This window comes from Oncorhynchus kisutch, linkage group LG12 (assembly GCF_002021735.2).
Source record: "Oncorhynchus kisutch isolate 150728-3 linkage group LG12, Okis_V2, whole genome shotgun sequence".
In the NCBI taxonomy this organism is placed as follows: Eukaryota; Metazoa; Chordata; class Actinopteri; order Salmoniformes; family Salmonidae; genus Oncorhynchus; species Oncorhynchus kisutch.
Genome location: NC_034185.2, coordinates 20,142,135 through 20,165,066, shown reverse-complemented (window position 1 = coordinate 20,165,066; position 22,932 = coordinate 20,142,135).

The following is a 22,932-nucleotide window of genomic DNA, read 5'->3' as shown; positions in this document are numbered from 1 at the left end:
TCTATCCAAATCTACCAGTTATATGCATATCCTAGCTTGTGGGCCTGAGTAACAGGCAGTTTACTTTGGGCACGCTTTTCATCCGGATGTCAAAATACTGCCCCCTACCCAAGAGAGGTTATCAGAAAGACTAAGAGTGACAGCCAGTCAGCCCAGTACAGGGTGCTTTAGAACGTAGAAGGACGCCGGAGAGGATGCTGACGTTTTTCATGCTCCTAAACAAGAGTGTTTTTTTTTCATAAAAAAAAAAAAAGTTTGTAATGTGACAAACATCTTCAAGGTTAGGAGTTAGGAGAGTTTGTCACAAATTAAGCGGGAGACCGTCACCAAAATCACCCCAGTATGAGAGCTCTTTCGAACAGGATAGTACCTGTATGTTGGTTTCTCCATCCTGATTTGCCCAGGCCGCAGGCACAGTCAAGGATTGTAGGGTTCGGTACACAAATCGGGTTCTCGGTAGGTCCAGGTCCAAATGCCAACAGGTAAGTCCAAACAGTCCAGGTCATACACATAAATCCAGCCGATATATTGTCACTTTCTCTTTCTCTATGGTTCACAGATCCCCCAGCCCCTTCCTGACTCTCTTCTTGGTTTGTCTTGACCCCTTATCTGTGGGTCGGCCCCACCTTTTATGACTCTGCACCCTTCTTTGCAACAATGACTTATTTTGTACATAATGTTGCTGCTACTGTCTCTTATGACCGAAAATAACTTCTGGACATCAGAAGACCGATTACTCACCACGAGCTGGAAGAAGCTTTTTCTTTTAAACAGGTCAACATTCAAATGGCTGCCGGGCCAGACGGATTATCAAGACGTGTACTGTGAGCATGCGCTGACCAACTGGCAAGTGTCCTCACTGACATTTTCAACATGTCCCTGTCTGAGTCTATAATACCAACATGTTTCAAGCAGACCACCATAGTCCCTGTGCACAAGAACATTAAGGTAACCTGCCTAAATGACTACTGGCCCGTAGAACTCACGTCTGAAGCCATGAAGTGCATTGAAAGGCTGGTCATGGCTCACATCAATACCATTATCTCAGAAACCCTAAACCCACTCCACTTTTCATACCGCAAAAACAGATCGACACAGATGATGCAATCTTTATTGCACTCCTCACTGCCCTTTCCCCCTGGACAAAAGGAACACCTATGTGAGAATGCTATTCCTTGACTACAGTTCAGCGTACAGCTGCACCTTCGAGAGCATCCTGACAGGTTGCATCACTGCCTGGTATGGCAACTGCTCGGCCTCCGACCACAAGGCACTACAGAGGGTAGTGTGTACGGCCCAGTACATCACTGGGGCTAAGCTTCCTGCCACCCAGGACCTCTATACCAGGCAGTGTCAGAGGAAGGCCCTAAAAATTGTCAACGACTCCAGTCATGGACTGTTCTCTCTGCTACCGCATGGCAAGCGGTACCGGAACGCCAACTCTAGGTCCAAGAGGCTTCTAAACAGCTTCTACCCCCAAGCCTTAAGACCCCTGAACATCTAATCAAATGGCTACCCAGACTTTTTGATATTGGCCCTCTCTTTTACACTGCTGCTACTCTCTGTTATTATCTATGCATAGTCACGTTAATAACTCTACTTACATGTACAGTTGAAGTCAGACGTTTACATACACCTTAGCCGAATACATATAAACCAGTTTTTCACAATTCCTGACATTTAATCCTAGTAAAAATTCCCTGTCGTAGGTCAGTAAGGAGCACCACTTTGTTTTAAGAATGTGAAATATCAGAATAATAGTAGAGAGAATTATTTTTTTCAGCTTTCCCAGTGGGTCAGAAGTTTACATACACTCAATTAGCATTTGGTAGCATTGCCTTTAAATTGTTTAACTTGGGTCAAACGTTTCAGGTAGCCTTCCACAAGCTTGTTGGGTGAATTTTGGCCCAGTCCTCCTGACAGAGCTGGTGTACTTTTTCAGTTCTGCCAACAAATCTTCTATAGGATTGAGGTCATGGCTTTGTGATGGCCATTCCAATACCTTGGCTTTGTTGTCCTTAAGCCATTTTACCACAACTTTGGAAGTATGCTTGGGGTCATTGTCCATTTGGAAGACCCATTTGCGACCAAGCTTTAACTTCCTGACTGATGTCTTGAGATGTTGCTTCAATATATCCTCAAAAATGTCCTCCTTCATGAGGCCATTTGTTTTGTGAAGTGCATCATTCCCTCCTGCAGCAAAGCACCCCCAGAACATGATTCTGCCACCCCCATGCTTCACAGTTGGGATGGTGTTCTTCAGATTGTAAGCCTCCTCCTTTTTCCTCCAAACATAACGATGGTCATTATGGCCAAACAGTTCTATTTTTGTTTCCTCAGACTAGAGGACATTTGTCCAAAAAGTATGATCTTTGTCTGCATGTGCAGTTGCAAACAATAGTCTGGCATTTTTATGGTGGTTTTGGAGCAGTGGCTTCTTCCTTGCTGAGCAGCCTTTCAGGTTATGTCAATATAGGACTTGTTTACCTGTGGATACAGCTACTTTTGTACCTGTTAGCTCCAGCATCTTCACAAGGTCCTTTGCTGTTGTTCTGGGATTGATTTGCACTTTTCGCACCAAAGTACATTCATCTCTAGGAGACAGAACGCGTTCCCTTCCTGAGCGGTTGTCACGCCCTGACCTTAGAGATCCTTTATTCTCTATTTTGGTTAGCTCGGGGTGTGACTAGGGTGGGCATTCTAGTTTCTTTATTTCTAGGTTGGCTTGGTATGGTTCCCAATCAGAGGCAGCTGTCTATCGTTGTCTCTGATATCGGATCATATTTATGCAGCCTTTCCCCACCTGTTTGTTGTGGGATCTTGTTTTTGTGTAGTGCCTGTGAGCACTGCATTTGCTTCATGTTGCGTTACTCTTCATAGTTTTTTGGCGCCTTGGTCCGAGTATAATTACCACGACAATCGTGACAGCGGTATGACGGCTGCTTGGTCCCATGGTGTTTACACTTGCGTACTATTGTTTGTACAGATGAACGTGGTACATTCAGGCATTTGGAAATTGCTCCCAAGGATGAACCAGACTTGTGGAGGTCTACAATTTTGGCGTCAATTAGCCTATCAGAAGCTTCTAAAGCCATGACATCATTTTCTGGAATTTTCCAAGCTGTTTAAAGGCACAGTCAACTTAGTGTATGTCATCTTCTGACTCACTGGAATAGTGATACAGTGAATTATAAGTGAAATAATCTGTCTGTAAACAATTGTTGGAAAAATTACTTCTGTCATGTACGAAGTAGATGTCCTAACCGACTTGCCAAAACTATAGTTTGTTAAGAAGAACTTTGTGGAGTGGTTGAAAAACAGGTTTAAATGAATCCAACCTAAGTCTATGTAAACTTCCGACTTCAACTGTACATATAACCTCAATTACCTTGACTAACCGGTGCCCCCGCACATTGACACTGTACCTCCCTGTATTTAGCCATGCTATTGTTATTTTACTGCAGCTCTTTAATTATTTGTTACTTTTATTTCTTAATTTAAAAAAAATGAACTGCATTGTTGGTTAAGGGCTTGTAAAGTAAGCATTTCACTGTAAGGTGAAATGCCTGTTGTATTCGGCGCATGTGACAAATAAAATTGTACTTGATTTATATGGGAGACTTGGACACCCTATTCCCTTCATAGTGTACATTTGACCGAAGCCTAGAGACCTCTCCTCTCGTCCATTTAGGAGTCAGTCGTGGTTTTATTCACCCAGAATATGAGCGCCAGCCCAGTACAGGGTATTTTATATGGGAACCTCTGTCTAGTGGGGAGGCCTCAGTGAGCGGAGCTATCTGAACAGAAACAACTAGATCACCAGGGACCAATTAAGCTCTATTTCCGGGGCTGGACGAGGGCCGTTTTGATCCAAACTGAAAGAGAACAACCTGCGCTGAGAGAACAATTTTCTCCTCTCAGAAAAATGTGCCCGGTCAATTATCCAACCCCTCCTTAACCATTCAGTGTTTTATCTATGAATTCAAGTCAAAACAACCGGTAACGAACAGCACTCTGGTCCCTCTAATATCGTAAACATGCATCTGTCCAAGGGAAGGATGAGTTGTATTTGGAATGCTGTTCTTATTTAACCTTTATTTAACTAGGCAAGTCAGTTAAGAGCACATTCTTATTTACAATGACGGCCTACAATACATGACATAGTCAATTGGAGTGTTATGACATCTAAATCATAATGAACATTTACCCCCAAGTTGAACCCTCTCCTCTCTCTCCTGTCTCGTCACAGCCGTGTCTGCGAGTTTGAAGATCCTCATAGTGGAAGGAAAACATGGGCTGGGAGAGATAAATACCCATCCTGTTTTTATTGCTGCTGTGGCCTGGAGACGCTCGTGGAGCTTGGCCAGAGACAGCAGGCAGTATGTCAGCCAAAGACCAGAGAGGAAAATCCTGTCTGTGAGAAACACGTTAACAAACTGGACACTCAGGACAAACAGATAATGCCCTATATCCCAACTTTGATGTGTAGTAACGGAGTATGCATGTTGAGGGATGATGTAAGGATGGTGATGATAATGCTGCTGCTGCTGCTGCTGATAATGATGATAATCATCATTATTAAATTGTGTTGATGTCTATAGAATTTCTTTGCTAGTACACCTACATGAATGGCGACAACATACATATTTGTCATCTTACTTTTTACCCTTACCCTTGAATAATATACGCCGAAGTGAAAAAGGAAAAGTGCCCCCATTTTACCACGGTTTCCTAACATGGCAGAAATGAGTTTCCTGTTGCCTCCAGCTGGTTCCATGTTAGTCCTGCCTGCTGACCGGTAGTGTCATGCCCCCGTCGTCTGTACTGGTGTCATACACCCCACTGTGTGTGCTGCTGTCCAGACTGACCAGACGCCCTCCTAGAACAGTCCTGGGTGTTTGACCTCCTGTCCAGACTGACCAGACGCCCTCCTAGAGCAGTCCTGGGTGTTTGACCCCCTGACCAGACTGACCAGACGCCCTCCTAGAGCAGTCCTGTTTGTTTGACCTCCTGACCAGACTGCCTTGAGCCAGGATAAACTAGGCTAGAGCAGTGAGAACTGGCTGGCAGTTACAGTATCAACTTTACTCTGTGTTTTACTAATACATTAAGCAGTTGTGGATCGACTACTGAGTGCATATAGTACGGCACTTATTGAATGTAATGCAATAACACAACTCCAACAGTGATTGATTCCAAGCGGAGACTCAATAGCCCCTGCTAATCACACGTTTTTCCAAATCACTAGAGCACATCAATCTCTGTAGTCAGATACAGCCTCTGTAAGCTAGGCATTGAGACCTGCGGGGGCAGGATTGGAAACATGGATGGTAAATTGTGTGTTTCCCAGGATGTTGCCTGTTAGAAACTAAAGGCCCCCCACACACCTGCCTGCCTCCGCTCAGCAGTCTGAGCATCTTAGATGTTTATTAGCAATTTTTCTAGATGGCTGGTACCATGTGTCAGGAAGAGAGGTTTATAATTTGTTTCCTTTGTATGTCCCATTCCCTGTTTTGCACACTCACATATGCTATTGAAATTTGAGACGAAGCCCTGCAAGTATTTTTTTTAAAGTATATTTCTTTACAATTTTTTTTTTGTCATTTAGCAGATACTCTCATCCAGAGAGTATTAGTGTTAAGTGCCTTGCTCAAGGTCATATTAACAGAGTTTTCACGTAGTAGCCTTAGGGATTTGAACCAGCGATATAGGGCAAGTTGTATAGGTCAGGTTTCCATTAATCTAATGACTGCTGTCATCTGAAGTGACAGATAATGACAATTTCAGGGGCTGCTGCTCTCTTGTTGTACTCCTCCCCCCAACAGTAGTAAAACAAAGGAAAATAGCATCTGTGAAAAGACCGATGTAATGTAATTCTCTAGTTGTAATTATCTAGTTGTTACATGAGTCAAACTATATAGTGATTGCTGTTTAGTGATACTTGGAGAATTGGAGCCATTTCCCCTTTTGATTGTCAGAGCTTGTTATAACAGGATCTCCAGCCCACCTGGGGCCAAACCGTCTCCCAGACAGCCAGGAAAATATTAATAACATTATAATATGCTGCTTCTCTCCGGAGATGGGAACAAATCCTTACACTATGCAAAATTTCAGGAGAGAGAAAGAGAAAATATGAAACAGTATGCAAGTTGGCTTACAGTTAAAGCCCAATAACCGACATTGAAGCATTGCCAGGTTCAGTTTCCTTTCAAACGTCAGAGCCGTGAAAGTAGGAGCCACATTAGTACAGGGGGTGAATAGAGTCCGGGGTCCGGCCATTTTCTTGTCCGCTTCAATCACTGTCAGGCCCTTTTCTGTGCTCCATGCACAGCCTTCCTGTGAAAAGAGCAAGGATTAAGACAGTCGAAGACAAAGACAAAGGGGACACATCTTTCCCCGAGAGCACCCCGGACACACAATGACCGCAGACAATGGGATGATGTGTTCTTTTGGCCAAGGCCGGATGTGTCATCTCGCACTACTGTGCAGAACTTCCCAGCATTGTGTGCGGGCCTCTGCCATTGTGCCTGGGCCATACTGACACCTTGGAGACATTTCACAGTGGATGAATGCTTTCTTTCTTTCTGCCCAGGCTGCCTGGTGTTCTCTGGCTCCCAGCTCCCAGGGCCAGGAAGCAGGGAGGCCCCTGGACTCATGAGCCAGCAGAGCTGACCGCAGCCAGTTAGCCACCGCTGCTGTGGGGGAGGTGGGGATCCTCTTTCTGTCTATGTCTGTCCATCCATATTTCCCTCATCTATTGCTCTCACTCTGTCACTCCTACCGTCGCCTGTCAAATAGCTTCAGACTCTCAGTGTTTGTCAGAACTAAAGTGTCAGGGGATCTGCCTATGCAGATGTCTGTCACATTTGGCATGGCCACAAAGCTGTGTCTAGTGAGATGTGACTGGAGGCAAGCTGAATGGGCAGTCAGAGGACAGAGGACCTGACTGACTGGGAGACTTTTTGAGAGCAGAGCAGAGCAGTGAGTGGAGTGCTGGCCACTGGAAGAGAACCTGGCCCCAGGGGGCTAAGAAAGCACATTCTTCTTCAATGTCATGGAGATTGCTGTCTCTAATGAACTGTAGCCATGGGCTATCAACTGCTGCCAAACTGCAGAGGGGTGTTGTTCTTTTGGTTAATTCAATCATGGGTAATTTTTGCAATGTCTGACGTTGTGAAACTGTTAGTGGGAATTTATTTCCATACATTCTTGATTCCATGAAAGAGCTTAATGAAAGACTGAACCCTGGATTACATGATTTGTTGAGTGCCGAAGTGGTAGGCAGCATTATCGTATTTTCACACCTGAAGTTAAGTGAGGACATGCTTTCATCAATATTGAAGCTACGGTAATGCTTTATTTGGACAGTCCATTTGTAGATGCTCGACAGATGATCAGTGTCGTTTCAACTATCTACTAACCCTAGCCCTAACCTTAACCCTTATCTAAACCTTAACCCTAACCTTAGCAAGCAGTTGCTTATCAACAGATCGTTTGTTGATAGTATGCATCTACAGATGGACAATCTGGACTATCCAAACAAAGTGTGACCGAAACTCCAACAAAGTCAGCTGCACACTTAAATGTGCCAAAATGGAACTAGCTGTTCTCATAGGATGGCTATCTTCCTTCCCAACAATATTGACTGTGGCAAAACAATACCCTCAACAGAAAAGCAAATCAGACTTTACCCCATGGCTCTTAACAGGATACATGATCTTTGAATAATGCTTTAGAAACCTTATACACCTCAAAGAGCTTAGGCGATGTTAGCTTCGCCCTTGGGGTAATACCTAGAGTAAATGAAATAGGTTACAGAGAGGAAGAGAAGACAGGGACATTGAAAACAGCAAGGGGCTCATTATTATTGGTGGAAAAACCATAACAGCCAGAGTAATCCCTCTCATAGTGCTGTCCCTCCACATGACAGACTTGTGATTGACAGTTAATTAGTTTGAGAACTTGGCCATCTTAGCTCCCATTCATTACTTCATTCTAACAGTCTTTATTGAGGTGATCATGTATGGATTTATGTCAGTGTGGTTAGTTCAGGCAAAGTGAAGCTTTTCTTAAATCTTCACTTTCAATGCTGAAAGTTTGCACTTGTCAAAGGGTCAGTGCTATCCGGATTCCTATCCGTCCTTATCCCTAAACACTAACCATAATCTTAACCCCCTACCCTACCCTTACCTTACCTTAACCATAACCCTGACCTAACCCTAGCCTTAACCCTTACCGTAACCATTTTAAAGGTGCACTTCAACGGAGTAGGGACGTCCCAGGATCCCAGGGTCTAGGCTAGGGGATTCACCTTGGCAACCTCCATTCTACCACATTTCCTCTTCTAATAGGCCAATTGTTTTTTTGTCTGAGAAGGCTTTGAGATGATGAAAATCATTTCTACATGAACTTTACAGCTGTTTTAACAATGAAACAGAAGTGACAATGCAACTTTTTCATGTTCAAGGCTCACCCCTCCAGATGAAAAGGTTCTTTCTGTCACGACTGTCATAAGAACGGGACCAAGGCGTAGCGGATGTTGAGTTCCACATATTTAATTCCACATATTTAATCCCACCGTACCCAGACTGGGCACCGGTGCAGAGGAAGGCTCCCGCCCTGGAGCTGGACTGGACACCGTGCCTGGACTGGGCATAGGAGCAGAGGAAGGCTCCTAACATGGAGCGGGACTGGACGCCGTGCCTGGACTGGCCACCGGCGCAGAGGAAGGCTACTGCCCTGGAGTTGGACTGGATGCCTTTACTGGAAGCTCCGGACCGTTGCTGGAGGTTCCGAACCGTGGACAGTCGCAGGAGGTTCCGGACCATGGACCGTCGCAGGATGTTCCGGACCGTGGACCGTTGCAGGAGGTTCCGGACCGTGGACCGTCGCAGGAGGTTCCGGACTGTGGACCGTCGCAGGAGGTTCCGGACTGTGGACTGTCGCAGGAGGTTCCGGACTGTGGACCGTCGCCGGAGGTTCCGGACTGTGGACCATCGCCGGAGGTTCCGGGCTGGGAACCGTCGCCGGAGGTTCCGGGCTGGGAACCGTCGCCGGAAGCTCTGGACTGGGCTTTCACCAGACTGCTAACCGGATCCTCTGATCGAATGTTAAGCAGAACACACTTGCACAACATCTCTCTCCTCTCGCTCTCCCCCAACTTCTCCATTGCCTCCCTGACGGTCTCTGGCTCTTCAGGGAGAGTGCGGGGAGCTGGTACAGGACGTACCGGACTGGGGACACGCACTTCAGGACGAGTGTGCTGCAGCATTCTCATCTCTACCACCTCTCTCCGGAATCTTTCATCAAATTCCTCCTCCAACTCCCACACAGGCTCTGGCATTCTCCGCTGCTCGACCGCCAGATCCATGTGCCCCCCTCTTGGGGTGTCTTAGGCAGCGGACTGACGGCACACACCTCATGGTGAGTGTGAGGCACCGGCACAGGTCATACCGGCCTGTGGAAGCGCACTGGAGATCTGGTGCGTGGAGCCGTCACATAAGGCTCCGGACTGATGACCCGCTCTTCAGCACGCTTGTGCTGCCGCATACTCCTAGCCAACTGCATTCTCCGGGATCCTTCCTCACACTGTTCCATCAACTCCCATGCGGGCTCTGGCACTCTCCTTGGGTCGACTGACCACTTCTCTATCGCCTGCTCCATGTGCTCTGGCTCTTCCCGCGGTTCAGCCGGCCACCCCTTGTGCCTCCCCCCAAAATATTGGGGTTGTCCTTGGACTTTCTGTGGATGCAAACCCTGGCGTCGCCGCTGTCCTACATTATAAACAACATATTTGCTTATACTGTATGGTTTCACATTGGAACTATGTCAAAGTTACAGTAGTAGAATCCATTCCACTGAAGTGCCATCACCCTGCTCAGCTAGACACCAGTGCTGTCTCAAGTTCAAAAGGCTGTGCTCTCAGACTTATCCCTTGCCTCAAGGGACCTCATTTAGGACATTCTGAGGCCTAGCAGGCCTCATTTCCACAAATAACACTCACTCTAGATTTTTTAAGTGGAAAAGTGTATTCTATTTTCCAGTATATATATATATATATATATATTCCAGTGTTCAGCTGGACCGCCCGTACAAATCCAAACACAAGCACATCTGTTCCTGGTCGCCTCTCAAAGCAGACACCTCTGATCTGGTGTCAATATACATGTGAAGTTGTAGGAACACATTAGATCAGGATGAATGGGTAAATAGCTGTTGTGGTACACTACCCCAGCTGAATGAATGGTAGCCCAGGCTGTCTGAGGTGTGTGTGTGTCTCTCTCTGGCCTGTGCCAAGGCAGAGCAGGGTTTGAGTTTTAGGTGCAGGCTTCTCTAACACATAAGTTACTCTGCTCTGGGTTTCCTTGACAGCAGGGCTCTTGTCAGCGCATAGCTGAAGCTGTTGGAGTAACGCCTGCATACCCGTCTTCTCTACTCCTGTCAAATAGTCTCTGGCCATCATGTAAACATAGGTAATGAGGGCATGAGAGGCTGTGCTCCTCCTCATAGAGGGGGAGTGGCCACACATTAGAGTAGTGGGGGTCTATGCTTACAGAGAGAAGAGCTTTCACTTTCAATAGTGTTGATATCTCTAAATACTGTTAAAATATTCAGATTGGCCTCTATATACTGTACACAGATATGAACTGGGAATGCTTTCCAAGTAAAACATGCTTTTGTGAGTCTAAGCATCTAAGCAAATTTTATGTGAACAGCCTCTTATTTTTGTCAAGTCTGTGATGGTCAAAATATGATTTTATTGATTTGGTAAGAGATTCAAATGAAATTACAGGTCAATAGTTTTGGCTCATCCTTAAGGTCCTTGTTTTTAGTTTTTATCTCCAATAATCTCCACATTAAAATGTTTGCTTTTAATTTCCTGTCTGTAAGAAAAAGATGACTTCTACTTCCTTTGTTTTGTCACTTAGTTACAGTGGCCACGGAAACAAGGCTCTGGACAAGTTTTGAGGAGTGCTGTATGGCTAAATAACTAGCGAGGAGATTACACATTTAATACATGCCAGAAATATAAGTAAATTATGTCATGCTTCCTTGGAATAAAGTTAGGCTTTATCTTCAGTGTTAGAATGAAAATTTGCTCTGCAATCCAAGATCCAGTAGACAAAATGAAAGCAGAAAACAAAATGTCCTCAGCTAGCAATGCTTCTGTGGTTTAAACTCTTCATATTGCCTTTTTGAACATTCATGGCAAGTGAAAGCTCAGTCAGTTCTCTCTCTCTCTCTCTCTCTCTCTCTGTCAGCCATCTTAAATCCATTCAGAGATCTCAAGGGACCAGTTTTCTGCATGCTCAACATGCTTACATCTCCTTTAGCCCACACAGTCACCATGGCAACCATGGACCACATCTGGCTCCCAGTGCATCTGTCAGCCCTCTCCAACATCCTTCCGCCCCACTACTCCCTCCGCCCATGTTCTCGGCCACCATGACTCTCCACCATGTCGCTTCTTACTACAGAGGGCGTAGAGCATGGCACTCCGTCAACCATGCATACACTTTGTGACATACTGTAGTAGTTAAACCTTCATTTGATTATGAAGACCTGAGATAGATGGATCACAAATAATGTTTAAGTGAAGTGCACTTGTCATGAGTCTTCAATGAAAATCATTGTTGGGGAATATTGTTCCTTTTATGATCACAAACCTCCATTTTAATTCTGCACCATAAATAGATACGGTGGAGATTTTACTGTAGCAGAGTGCTCTACTCTGTCTTTGCACAATTTGTGATTGGTTTTTAGGTGCCATGAGCACCACCTGAAGAGGGCAGACTTGATCCTTTCTCTTACAGCCGTGTCGATATATTCTCACTTCCTCAACAAAACCACGCAAACCTGCTGTGTCACAACCACTTCTTTGAGCCCAAGACCACCCATCCATCACCAAAGTCCCTGGCCGTGATTTAAACCCTCATGACCCCCCCCCCCAACCAATCAAATCTCTTCAGAAACACAGGAAACTGCACTGCATGTATGTGTGTGAACGACAGAGGGGAGAAGAGAGAGAGTGAGAGAATGAGAGTGGGAGAGAGAGAGAGCAGGTCTCCCTCATCACTCTGTAATGTTTTCCGCAGGCTTTCAGTAAAAGGCAAAACATCATTGTTCAGTCAGCTGTGCTGAATGTGTCTATTCTCTCGTAGCCCTCTTCTCTTTCATGGGAGATTTCTTTCTGTTGTTGTCACCAAACCCTCCCCAATCTCTGCCCTCTAAACTCCCTCCCCCTTTCCCCAAAAAAGAGGAGGGGTGGGGGGATGTCCATGGTCTGGCATAGGCAGGTGGGGGGAGGGGCATAGATAGCACTGTTGTAATCTGCAATTGTTACTGTCTGTGGCCTAGACACGCTGTCACCATCCCAAATGGATTTAACCATCAATGGCAGCAGCCATTTACAGCTGGTAGAGGTCTGGCCAGGCTGCTCAAACTCAACTGAATGTTCAATGAGCCCCTCACCCCCATTCCCACAATCTGGTATCAAAGGCCATTGTGTCACAAGAAAGTGGAGGGGTCAACCATTCACCCCCTGGGTCAGCTACAGGCTGAGATAGAGGGAAATTGAAAGCGAGAGAGACTGTTAAATAGCCATCAGTAGCCGGCTCCCACCGGGTTACGCAACCCTGCACCTTAGAGTCTGCTGCCCAATATACATAGACATGGAATCACTGGCCATTTTAATAATGGAACAGTAGTCACTTTAATAATGTTTAAATAATGTTTACGTACTGCTTTACTCATCTCATATGTATATACTGTATTCTATTCTACTGTATTTTAGTCAATGACACCCTGACATTGCTCAATCTAATATTGATATATTTCTGAAATCCATTCTTTTACTTTTAGATATGTGTGTATTGTTGGAATTGTTTTTAGATACTACTGCACTGTTAGATACTACTGCACTGTTAGATACTACTGCACTGTTAGATACTACTGCACTGTTAGATACTACTGCGCTGTTGGAGCTCCAGTTTAAGTCGGATGTTTACATACACCTTAGCCAAATACATTGAAACTCCGTTTTTCACAATTCCTGACATTTAATCCTAGTAAAAATTCCCTGTCGTAGGTCAGTTAGGATCACCCCTTTATTTTCACCACTTGTGAAATGTCAGAATAATAGTAGAGAGAATGATTTATTTCAGCATTTCACTACACCCACAAGAACATCTGCTAAATATGTGTATAAGACCATTAACATTTGATTTGATTTGAGAAAGAAGAAGAGAGGGAGGAGGATCTTTACGTTTTGAGAACAGCAGCTCCATAGAACACTTCCAACTCTCTCTCGCTACAGACGGAGATGACTAGCGCCTGACGTCAATGGAGCCATTTAATACGTCAGACTGAAAATATTTGGAATTCGAGGCATTTGTCTCGTATTATCACTGGAATGTATTTGAGTTCCTGTTTGATGTCTCCTTGTGCTTGGTTCCTCTCTGCCTCCGCCCTGCCGTCTCCTCTCACTCAGGCCGTATTTATGGGGACTCATAAGGGCATGTGAGGATCGTTTGACCCTCTCACAGGCCGGGACAAAGCACAGCTTCAAGAGGCCATACTGATAGCCTGTTTGTTCTGGCTTGATACATTGGTTTCTTTCATGTGTTGGCTGTGGTAGCGAGACGCTGATTGACAGGAGCAGAGCGTGAATATGAATGATTTCATAATATCTGCTGAGAGGCTGGTGGTGTTTATGATCAACAAGAAATTATCTTAATCTAAGCCTGTTGCTTAGTGGGCAAGTATAGCAAACTCAATAATATGATGTAGGGCCAAAGTAGCTAATACATACACAGTTACTCTCAGTTCCATCCCCCAGCTCAATAGATTCTAGACTAGAGCAGGATCCCAGGTTACACCAGATGTGTTCCTTGACTTGCTAGTGAAAACTCAAACCTGACAGATTCTTTGCTGTGCAGACATGTTAATGTCCTCATGCCATTTATGCTGTTTTAACTCCCCCCCGTTTCTCAACCCCAACATGATTACATAAGGAGTATATTAGAGAATAGTCCAGATGAATTAATGGTTTTACAATTCATATCAACAATAACAGGAGTTTTTTGACCCATGGAGGAAAACAAAATATTGATTATTTCAATGTAACTTCAGGGAAATATGCTTTCTTGGAGTGAATCAAGTGTAATAATACACTATACTATAAATCTCATGATTTAATGAGATGTGTCCCAATCAGAAAGCCTGTAATATTGTCATAGTCAATAAAACAATCAACTGATCTCAATTAAAGTTGTTGTGTTTGGCGTCGTTTTGACACTTCACTGTTTTTGTTTGTGTGCCAACAGAGGCATCTAAACTATGCAGCTCATTGTCCAATCAGATTCTTCCGATACTATAGGTCCCTAGTATCTGGCTGGTGATTGTGCAAATGTGACTCAAATCTAGATAACAATGGCAGCCAGTCTGTGTCCATATGACAAACTCATGGCTCAGGATAATGTTGCAATTAGCTGCACAGTCACCATTCAGTAAAGCCAAGTAATCACATGTAGCTGGCAAAATTAATGACTGTGGGGAGAGAGTTAGATAGTTCATTATGAGACTCAATGACTTGTATCCTACAAGCAGAGTGTGAGGGATCTTGAGGTGTCCTTTTTCAACCGACACCAGTTCTCAGGTTTATGGATGAGTCGGTTTCTCCTAATTGTCCAGGGAGACCTTCATTTGGAATGCAGTGTTGAAGTTTAAATTGAGCTGAGGGGCGGAGGGGTTTGTGGAAAGAGAGAATTCTTTCTTCCTGCAAAGTAACCTTGGAGAGGCAGCAATTATACATAGGATATCTTTGGGTTGGTATATGCTCCAGAATGCGGATGAGATTTCCTTTCATATCCCTTCTCTCCTTCCACAAAGATAATCACTCTCTCTCTCTGTCACCCAGAGAAGGGCTGAGCTCTTGAGTCCCTTTATTTCACAGTTTTGCTTCTCCCTGCGTTACCATGGTAACCTGGATACCGTTCAGTCCCGTCTTCAGTGAGAGGCAGGCAGGCAGCCTTTGCAGGTGGCTGTGCTTTCATGCAAAGAATGCTACAAATGCAGTTCCTTCCAAACAACTGACTGTGAGTGAGACCCTCTATTATTTGGTTAATCTGAATTTCTCCTGCAGATTCCCAATGTTTGTTTGAAATAGCAAAATATAAATTCTATAGATTCTTGAAACGCAACATGATGAGAAAAAAACACTACCTTTTACTCTGTGAGGATGCATCTGTCAGGAGTAAATACATTAAATTAGCTTCTGGATGTAATAAATCAAAAATATATTGACTCATATATTTAGAACCACCTGTCTTAATCACTCATGATTTTTTCAAGAACAAACTTGCACTCTGAAATGTGAGTGAGATGATGGGGAATAGAGTAATGCCATTGATGTAATATGAGTGGACTACTATGCTGCGCTTGTTGCCGAGTAACCGGTTGCCGTGGCAACACTTCACCTTCTTTCTTCTCCTTCTTCCCTGACAGCCCGCTTGCCTGCCTCTCCTTCAGTGGGTGTGTGATCTTCATTACTGGTGATATTAAAGTGGCTTTTGTTCATGGCTTAGGATAACTAGCTGGCTGGGGAAATCCATGTTCGTACACAGGTCCAGAAAAACTATCCAGGGGACTGGTGTGTCGTCCACCATACGCGCCCTCCTGGGTGGCTTGCAGGAGAGGAGACTGGTCATGTCATGTGACTGGCTGGGCTAATGGGGCTGCACACCGAAACGTGACTGAGTGCAGCCTGGCTGGCTGAGTGAGTGACTGGCTAGCTGGCTGTGTGGAGGTGGCCTGACGGTGTTAGCAGGTTGGCATTTATTGGGATGACTCATGTACTGGAGGCAGTGGTCACTAGCTGACACAGCTAAAAGGTCATAAAATCAGAATTTTTTACCTAACCCTAACCATAACCCTGTTAACCATACTGCTTACCCTAATGCCCAACCCTAACTTTAAATTAAGACCAAAAGGCACATTTTTATTTTCATAAATGTTTACAATATAGCCAAATTTGACTTTGCAGCTGACCCATCTAGAGAAAACTGCTCAGTTACGCCTCCAGGGCAAGACTCATGGCAAAAACCTTATGGAGAGTTGAGAGGACATCAAACACATTCTGTTTTTCAATAAAACTTCTTAAGGATCGGTGTTCCGTCAACGGGACAGTTGTAGTTCATACAGCGCGTTATGTCAAGATCGCAGATTTTAGAGAAACAACAAATGTTGGTACATGTCGGTACATATAAGTGTCTTAAATCGGCTGAAAGCTTAAATTCTTGTTAATATAACTGCACTGTCCAATTTACAGTACCTGTTACCACGAAAAAAACCTCTGAAGGTGAAATGTGTACTTACATTGTGAAATCTTGCTCTGATTTATCATCCAAAGGGTCCCAGAGATAACATGAAGTGTCGTTGTGTTAGAAAAAAAACATTTTTCATATCCTAAAAAGGTCCATATATAGCGTGCATGATCGATTTTGTATTTACACTCGTTCAAAGAAAGGAATCTGTGAAAATGTCACCCTAAACAGTGTTTCAACAAGTTAAATCACGTTCATATATATTCCTCAGAGATCCTAGAAGGTAACAAGACTTCACTATTTCATTAGGGGTGCAGTATATCCTCTAGGACACCATATTTGGTCAGAGAGCAATGCCTTCATGGCACGCCGATGACGCGGGCAGCCATCACTTGAACAACTGTATCTTTGTCAAATAAGCACCAATCGGGGTCAAACAAAGCTAGCTAGATAGCCAATGAGCTGGGCTTTACCGGAGTATCCGGAAACCATGTAGCTACTAACCTTGTACAACAGCATGTCTTTTAATTTTGGACAAAAATTTTGAAGTTATGAAAATTGATTGTTTTGCAAATGTTGGACTTATAATATGGCTAATAATACTTGGAAAGCTGAATCAAAGTATACAGATTTTCCCCATTCTCTCTTTTCTCGTCCTCCTGGTTTTGACCCTTGGCTGTCCTGACCCCGAGCCCACCCAGGATTCAGCTGGGAATGCTGTGCCTCCCGGACCTGTTTCCCTATATCCCAGCTGAGTGCCGTTGCCAGGCACGATGTATGGAAGGATGGTCTTAGGCTCCGGGGTAATAGCAGTGAGGCTATAACGGCGAGACAGTGCATCCGGCTTGAAATTCTAGGATCCTGGCAAATATGAGAGGGAGAAGTTGAACTGTTTGAAAAGCAGGGCCCATCTAGCTTGCCTGGAGTTGAAGCATTTGACAGTGAGGAGATACTCCAGATTTTTGTGGGCACAACCTGGGTGCATACCTGGTTGACCGGGGTGCTGGCGGTGAAAGTCGGCAATGAGGACTGGATGTATCTAGCAAGCACCCAGCACGTCTCATCCGGGCCATAATCCTGCCAGTCAACCAGGTACTGGAAACCCCTGCCCCGTGGTCGCACACTCAGGAGGCGTCTCACCGTGTAAGCCGGTTGGACTGGGGTGGAACCCATTGGACAGGCTGGCCGACAATTCAATGAGGGTGCAGAACATCTTCCAGAACTGGGACAAGAATTGAGGACCCCGGTCGGAGACCATGTCCACGGGCAGTCCATGGATCCGGAAGACGTGCTGCACCATGAGCTGGGCCGTCTCCTTGGCCGAGGGTAGTTTGAGGAGAGGAATGAAGTGGGTGGCCTTGGAAAACCGGTCGACCACAGTCAGGATGGCAGTGTTGCCCTCAGATGGGGGCAGACCCATGACAAAATCCAGGGATATGTGGAACCAGGGACGGTGAGGGACAGGCAGAGGTTGCAGAAGGCCAGCCGGAGCTTGCTGAGGAGTTTTGTTCTGAGCACACACTGTGCAAGCGGCAACGAATGCGGAGACATCAGGGACCATGGTGGGCCACCAAAAGCGTCGTTGCACAAATGCCAGGGTCTGCCACGAACCCGGGTGGCAGGCCAGTCTGGAGGAGTGGGCCCACTCCAGGACTGCGGATCGGACCACGTCAGGCATATAGAGTGGCCAGATGGAAGCCACTCCTCAGTAAAGACACATGACAGCCCACTTGGAGTTTGCCAAAAGGCACCTATATAACTCTCAGACCATGTGAAACAAGATTCTCTGGTCTGATGAAACCAAGATTGAACTCCTTGGTCTGAATGCCAAGAGTCACGTCTGAAGGAAACTTGACACCATCCCTACGGTGAAGCATGGTGGTGGTAGCATCATGCTGTGGGGATGTTTTTCAGTGGCAGAGACTGGGAGACTAGTCATGATCAAGGGAAAGATAAACAGAGCAAAGTACAGAGAGATCTTTGATGAAAACCTGCTCCAGAGGGCTCAGGACCTCAGACTGGGGTGAAGGTTCACCTTCCAACAGGACAACAACCCTAAGCTCACTGCCAAGGTAACGCAGGAGTGGCTTCGGGACAAGTCTCTGAATGTCCTTGAGTAGCCCTGCCAAAGCCCGGACTTGAAGCCGATCAAACATCTCTGGAGAGACCAGAAAATAGCTGATGCAGCGACGCTCCCCATCCAACCCTGCAGTGCGGATCTGCAGAGAAGAAATTGAGAAATGTGTAAAAAGTCAAGGGGTCTGAATAGTTTCCGAATGCACTGTACTATGACTGTAACATGTAGTTGTCTCACCAATGGATGCAATCTGGATAAGTGTGTCTGCTAAATGACTAAATGACTAAAAGTTTATTTGTCACGTGCACCGAACACAACAGGTGTAGTAGACCTTACAGTGAAATGCTTACTTATAGGCTCTAACCAAAAGTGCAAAAAATGTATTAGGTGAACAATAGGTAAGTAAAGAAATGAAAACAACAGTAAAAAGACAGTGAAAAACAGTAGCGAGGCTATAAAAGTAGAGAGGCTACATATAGACACCGGTTAGTCAGGCTGATTGAGGTAGTATGTACATGTACATGTAGATATGTACATGTAAAATGTAATGAGTGTATGATATTTTTGGCCCATTATGCTTCCAAGCTGTGTAGACATGCCTGTGCTTGTGAGTGTTAATACCATAGCATCTATGAGAATTCCTGACATTCTTGGTACGATGATGATACATTTTGTCAGACATAGCACCACAGTGTGTGATTTGAATCTACAGGAGACTACTATTCGTGTCGGAGAATGCACTGCTTGTTGACAAAGAGCTATACATCTCCTTTATATCCCCTCAACAATTTTTCCCCCTTTTCTCCCCAATTTCGTGGTATCCAATTGTTTTAGTAGCGACTATCTTCTCTGAAAGTCATGCGTTCTCCGATACACAACTCAACCAAGCCGTACTGCTTCTTAACACAACGCCATCCAACCTGGAAGCCAGCCGCACCAATGTGTCCGAGGAAACACCGTGCACCTGGCAACCTTGGTTAGCACCCACTGCGCCCGGCCCGCCACAGGAGTCGCTGGTGCGCGATGAGACATCATCTTTCCAGACAAGAAAATAAGTCAGAACTTTGTTTGCTCCATGAAATGGCCTATTTGTTTTCTGCAGTTGAAACATCTTGGGGGCCATGAATATTTAGGGTTCAGGGGATTGTCTTGCTGAAGGTTGCTACACTTCACTAACTAGCCTACAACTGTACTGGTAAGGATAGCGACACACATTGATGGAGAAAAATGCCTGTGTCATTCCCTTTTCACTCAGTTTATTGTGATGAGCATCAATTGTCAACCAAACCTATTAGCTTCTGAGGATACATGGGGCCAGGAGAGATCTAGTCCTCTCTGATCCACATGAATGTTCAGTCTTCTGATTGGACCTTCATCAGAGGCTGAACAAATCAATAAAAATAGTCAATGACTGCCCATTTCCTTCCATCATGGCAGAGTTATACAAACAGTATTCAAGATCTCACAGCAGACGACATCAGAGGTCATTTAGTGTTTGTCATGGTGATGGGGGGCCAGATAAAAGCAGTAATTGGTTAGCAGATGTTAATGCGAGTGTAGCGAAATGCTTGTGCTTCTAGTTCCGACAATGCAGTAATAACGAACAAGTAATCTAACTAACAATTCCAAAAAAAACTACTGTCTTATACACAATGTAAGGGGATAAAGAATATGTACATAAGGATATATGAATGAGTGATGGTACAGAGCAGCATAGGCAAGATACAGTAGATGATATCGAGTACAGTATATACATATGAGATGAGTATGTAAACCAAGTGGCATAGTTAAAGTGGCTAGTGATACATGTATTACATAAGGATGCAGTCGATGATATAGAGTACAGTATCTACGTATGCATATGAGATGAATAATGTAGGGTAAGTAACATTATATAAGGTAGCATTGTTTAAAGTGGCTAGTGATATATTTACATCATTTCCCATCAATTCCCATGATTAAAGTGGCTGGAGTAGAGTCAGTGGCATTGACAGTGTGTTGGCAGTAGCCACTCAATGTTAGTGGTGGCTGTTTAACAGTCTGATGGCCTTGAGATAGAAGCTGTTTTTCAGTCTCTCGGTCTCTCGGTCCCAGCTTTGATGCACCTGTACTGACCTCGCCTTCTGGATGACAGCGGGGTGAACAGGCAGTGGCTCGGGTGGTAAATGCCACCTCCTCCTTGCAAACCTGGTTATTTTCTCCTGTAGATGAACACATGCTGATGGAATAGGCAATAATGTGAGTAAACAGACTCACGGTTGGTGGGGGGCATTTGGATTTGTTCAGTAGTTAATCTGGACCAGTTTGTTGTCACTGTAATGGATAAATGACATTAAAGCAGGTCTGAGGCAGGGAAGCTTGAATTAAACCACCATTTGTCTTTATAAGGGGAAAAAATGAACTCGTCTTCATTTTACCAGAAACCATTGTCACTCCATTTCATTCTAATTCGGAATAACTTGTTTACTCACTCAAACTTCTGAAAGTGTTCTTCGGATTCACAGTTTCCAGCTAACTAAAAGGAAAAATAAAATGATCTCCACTATTTGAAAGCACATAAGTTTCTAGGTCAAACATTTGCTTTGTGGGTCTGACTTGAGAGAGAAGAGTAACTTTGATTTCCTGATGATTTCCCTGCAACAACATGGAGCACCCCTCTGCGTCCTGTTTTGATTATGGCTGCACTTCAGAAGCCAGCCAGAGTTGCTCTGCTGCAGAGCACTGATTAATTTATTCTGGGTTTGAAAACACCTCCCGTCACAACCTGGTCTCAGAGCATTTCATTTTATTCTGCACGTAAATCTGAGACAATCCATTTAGTATGATATGTTACATTTCGTATGTTACAGTACATTCGGAAAGTATTCAGAATCCTTGACTTTTTCTACATTTTGTTACGTTACAGCTTGAATCAAAAATGGATTAAATTGTTGTTTTTTTCCTCATCAATCTACACACAATACCTCATAATGTCAAAGCAAAAACAAGTTTGTAGACATTTTTGCAAATTTATATTAAAAATATATAAAAAAACGGAAGTATTCAGACCCTTTACTCAGTACTTTGTTGAAGCACCTTTGGCAGCAACTATAGCCACAAGTTTTCTTGGGTATGACGCTACAAGCTTGGCACATCTGTGTTTGGGGAGTTTCTCCCATTTTTCTCTACAGCTCCTCTCAAGCTCTGTCAGGTTGGATGGGGAGCGTCACGATGTTTGATTCCCAATCAGGCCCTCATACCATCACGGTCACCTAATCATCCCCAGCTTACAATTGTCTCATTCATTCCGCCTCCTCTCCTCTGTAATTATTCCCCAGGTGGTTAATGTAAATGAGAATGGGTTCTCAGTCAACTTAGCTGGTAACATAAGGGTTAAATAAATTAAAAGATTGGATTCAAGTACGGGCTCTGGCGGGATCCCTTAAGGACATTCAGAGACTTGTCCTGAAGCCACTTCTGCGTTGACTTGGCTGTGTGCTTAGGGTCGCTGTCCTGCTTGAGGTGAACCTTCACCCCAGTCTGAGGTCCTGAGTGCTCTGGAGGAGGTTTTCATCAAGGATCTTGCTGATCTCGCTGTACAATTATTCATCTTTCCCTCGATTCTGACTAGTCTCCCAGTCCCTGCCACTGAAAAACATCCCTACAGCATGATGGGATGGTGGCAGGTTTCCTCCAAACGTGACTCTTGGCATTCAGGCCAAGGAGTTCAATCTTGGTTTCATCAGACCAGATAATCTTGTTTCACATGGTCTGAGAGTTTTTTAGGTGCCTTTTGGCAAACTCCAAGTGGGCTGTCATGTGCCTTTTACTGAGGAGTGGCTTCCGTCTGGCCACTCTACCATAAAGTGGGACCTTATATTGACAGGTGTGTGCCTTTCAAAATCATGTCCAATCAAGTTGTAGAAACATTTCAAGGCTGATCAATGGAAACAGGATGCTCCTGAGCTCAATTTCGAGTCTCATAGCAAAGGGTCTGAATACTTACGTAAATAAGTATTTCTGTTTTAAATTTTTTATGCATTTGCAAACATTTCTAAAAGCCTGTTTTCACTTTGTCATTGTGGGGTATTGTGTGTAGAGTGATGAGGGAAATGTTTTCTTTTATTCATTTTAGAATAAGGCTGTAACGTAACAAAATGTGGAAAAGGGAAGGGGTCTGAATACTTTCCGAATGCACTGTATGTATTAATTTGTGGATGTCCATCACCCATTTTGTATGATATGTTACGAATTACAATTCATATTATATTTTACAAATTTGCAAAACATGCAATATGTTACAAATTTACTAACTTTACAATATGTTATGAATTCGCTAAATGTACAATATGTTGCGAAATTGTAAAACATACAAAATGTTTCGATTGTATGTTACGAATTCTATCTAGGTGGCTAATGTTAGCCCTCTCGCTAACGTTAGCTAGGCTAGGGGTTTGGGTTAGAGTTGAGGTTAAGTTATGATTTAGGTTAAAAGGTTTAGGTTAGGGGAATGATTAACTAAAAGGGTTAAGCTTAGGGTTAGGTGAAAGGTTA